We start from the raw sequence: 4,137 nt of genomic DNA on the forward strand, positions 1-4,137 counted from the left end.
GATCTTATTTCATGCCTGTCCATAACATTGATTTCAACATATTGTTCATATCTGGTTTTTTAACTAGACCTTTCTCAGCCGCTTTACACAAAATGTCTTCTAGTCGACACGACCATGCGGTTATGTCTTCTGATTCTGTCTGTTTGGCAGTATAAAATTTTGCCAGCAAGCTTTCTCTTGTTTCTACAATTCCATAAACACTTTCAAATTTCTGTAATATTTCTTCTACTGTCACATCAGTTCCTAATCTCATTAGTATTCTTCCAGCTTCTCCACGTAATGAACGTCTTACCGCTTGTTATAGTATATCTGCTTTGTAAGTGCCGCTCTTCATAAGACTTGATACTTCGTACCGCCACTGGTCATAAACAACTTCACCTTTAACTAAAGTGTCTGTATCACCATAGAAAATAGACACTCTTGGTACTTGAGTGTTCAATGTTACTGTTGGGGTAATTGGAATTCCTCCTGATGCGCCGTATTTATGCAACCAATCGTCCAAGTCCTCCTTTGTGTCAGCCTTAGATTTGATCCCAAGTTCCCTCATTGATTTAATAAGTTGTTTCTCTTCTTCTGTCACTTCAATCGACATCTTGACTGAATAGTAAGTTAAGTTTATGCAGAGTTAATGCTAGAGTCTATTTGACGCTCAGTCTATTATAAAATATTCACACTTCTTTCCACAGTTTCAAGTATGTCGGAGTAACTGCTTCAATCTTTACGCTTGGTTTTCACAAGTTCTATTTGTATTTACTTGATAAATGCTCCTGAACCAAGTTACAAGACTTATTTACGTAATTGCTGACGATCACTAATCATTCAGTGTCTATATTTCAAGTATCTCTTGTATTTAAGTACCTTAATCACCAAGTGTCTTTTGTCACTAACTGCTTGTATCACAAAGTGTCATTTATCACTCTATATTCTGCTACAAGTCTTTTCATTCACAGTCTTTGCACTTTACTGATTCTACTTCAACTGTTCCCAGGAATGCCAATGTCGTTGCACGATGAATGTTACGCAATTTCTAACTTTTTGATATAGAATATAGTATTTTCAATTATCTTCACAATGATTCAGTATGATGAAGTCTGTATATTCACTCGTCTCCTTTGCTTTGTATTGACCAGTTATAATTGCACTGATATTTAAACACAAGTGTTGAAATTCTTCTCCAAATTATTATTATTATGTGTGATGAAGTTCAAATCTTCCACTATAACTTGATGCTTGTTTCACTTTTCCAGAACTTATCATTTGAGTGAATGCAATAGCTCAACATATCGGTATGTGAGTGAATACAATAGCTCAACTTTAAAAAAGGAATCACAGTGTATTCCTTAGATATATTCTAACCCTAATCTAAACTAAGCATGCTTAAACCTGTAATCTGTAACTGTATAGGCTGTAGTACTTCTTCGTAACTGTAACTGGACTTGGTAACTGTAACTTTAAATGTAACTGGTCTTGGTAACTGTAACTTTAAATGTAACTGGTCTTGGTAACTGTAACTGAACTGTAACTGTAGATGTTCTACTCTTGTTATCTGTAATTCCTGAAACTGTTCTAGATTTAACACACTAGCATATTATATATGAATTATTATCAATTAATAATATAAAATGTACTACCTATAGAGAATAATTATAACTTAATTAAATCAAATCTATTTTGTATCTATTTAATGTATATTTACTTTCTAAATTCCACTTGACCGGTTATCTACTCACAGTAGATTATCTGTAACCTCTGCAGTTCTGATAATCAGTTATCAGCTGTTGTTTCATCAAACTCAATGGAACTGGTGGGCTCACACAATCTGTAACTTTGTATTCTGAAAGAAAACTTGTTAGTACTTTTTTTTCCTTAAATCCTACTTGAAAATTTACTTACACTCCTACATCTATAATTACCTTATATGCTTTAAACCAATTTGAACTAAATTACTTACTGAAACCCTTATGTACCAACCAGACACTAGAGCAACTGTAACGCCAAATATCACTCCCGGTTGTCAGAACAATTACTGTTAGCAAAGTTAAATATAAGCAATTTTAAGTGAAGTTCATGCAAACTTACAGTGAGATATTACAAAGCACCTTCACCAAGTGAACATTGTGATTTTAACTGAAACTTACTCACAAAGTCTCTTTTTCACCCTTTAAATATTTAAACACTCCAAAAATAAAGTGTTCAATGTAATGCTTCAAAAAAATTTGTAATTCGTTTTCACCTGTACACTCACCTACGTATTACTGCCAAAATTTTTTCACTGAATTCAGCCTGTTTTACTATAACACACTGACTTGTAAAAAATTCAGTCAAATATTCTCAAATTGTATATACCTACTTCACAATAACATATTTCACAACACTGAACCTATCATCTAATTTAAACTAAAAAATATTTTCTTAAAAATCTAATAAAAATGTATTTAAAATGGTTAAATTATCCTAATCACCAATTCTAGCACCACTCCTAATGACAATGTCTTATAAACACTCTACAGTTCATTTGTATCCTCTCTAATCCGTTGCTAATTCCTCGTTAAGCTGGATTCCCGACATAAAATCTTTAAAGTTACTGTCTAATTCATGAACACTTACTATACACTGCTTAAATTGCCTTATACCGTTTGTCGTCAGCACTAAAGTGAGCAGATTTTCCAAAAAGTTTATCTCTAACGCAACATCTACGAGATCCTCTATCCAGTAGTAAATTGGTAGTACCAAGTGCGTCGTCAATCCCTGTTGTTGGGGGCTCCAAAATGTGACCTCTTGAGTGATGTAATGGACAACAACTCCGGTTCAGTTTTATATCTGTATTCAGTCTATCGTAGTATTGTAGTATTGGTCCTATATCACAAAAACATATAAATACATCTATATAAATAATATTACCACAATATACTCAGAATTATAAATGATAAAAATAATAATAAAACACTGGTAAATTAGTGATTACTATATAGGTTCATCTGACATACCTAACTCACTCTAAATAAACCTTATACACATATTCCGAGCAGTCAAATACTTGTTACTGCAACTGGTGTTACAATGCCATAAATAACTGTTCTGAAATATTACAGTAGTAACAGTACATACAATATTTCTTAAAAATAAGACTGGAATATCAAATGTAAGGAAGACAACTTACAGTGATGTAATGATATCAGTGACCTTCAACAATGTATATATCTGTCTCACATCTGTGCTTACACCCACAATCGCTCTCCGAGCTGTTACTGTGCATCTGTGCTACAAGAACATTAAAATGTTATAGAACATGTGCATAAAAGTACTCATTCTGACAACCGCTGAGCGAATTGCAAATGGTGTCAAAACTTCACCAAGACTTCAAACCGAAATACACCACTAAAACGATAAATATCAAGCTAACTACTATTTCAAAACAATATCTACAAACCTGTATCTTTTACTACATACTGGAATGTGCCTTCTATCATTAGTAATTTCAATAAAAACTAAAATACTCTAAGCTGCTGCTCAAGCTATCAACTCTGCGTGGAAAGTGAACGATTCGCATGATATTGTTCTACTTGACTGATTTCACGCGCTACTTCTTTTACCAAAAACTATTTAACTACCGACATCTACCGTAATATACCATGAAATTACCATAATACACGGTTAGTAAACAATTATAAACTAACAGTAAATAACCAGGTGTTGACCCCGCCACACACTCTTGGATTATGGCCCTTGCATTACTCGAAAAACTTCGAATTTATCCCTGTCCGCTCTCTAAGTTGAACAGTTTTCATCCGATCTTCACCAAACTTGCTGACAACGTTTGTGGGCATGATATCTCGGCGAAGATCGATAACCACCCAAATCGCCCAAGACACTCTCGGATTAAGTTCGATGACGGGCGTATTTTGTGACAGAAAGGCACTTTTGATTTCGTTTCAGACAGGCAGTTAATGCAAGCTTCATTCGATAGAGAGGAATTTGGACTATATGACTAGTCGGGAAATCATCATTGGTCCTATAAAACCGATTTTTATTAAGATTGGTCAAATTCTTGCAAAATGCCTAAACAATATTTTCTAGGGAAGTTGTTGCTCAAAGAGGGTGTCGTTTAGGGAGTAAAACAAGCGGACACATGCAAAA

General features: G+C 34.0%; 1 long non-coding RNA gene across 1 annotated transcript; it reads right to left on the minus strand.

Moving 5' to 3' along the window:
- Nucleotides 1-62: 62 nt before the first annotated feature.
- On the minus strand, nucleotides 63-3,976 carry LOC128551638 (uncharacterized). Its single transcript, XR_008368855.1, has 3 exons — nucleotides 3,431-3,976; nucleotides 3,161-3,261; nucleotides 63-2,856 (listed from the first exon to the last, which is right to left on the minus strand). It is a non-coding gene; the product is annotated as an uncharacterized LOC128551638 (long non-coding RNA).
- Nucleotides 3,977-4,137: the final 161 nt, after the last annotated feature.

This window comes from Mercenaria mercenaria, unplaced genomic scaffold (genome assembly GCF_021730395.1).
Source record: "Mercenaria mercenaria strain notata unplaced genomic scaffold, MADL_Memer_1 contig_1416, whole genome shotgun sequence".
Classification (NCBI taxonomy): domain Eukaryota; kingdom Metazoa; phylum Mollusca; class Bivalvia; order Venerida; family Veneridae; genus Mercenaria; species Mercenaria mercenaria.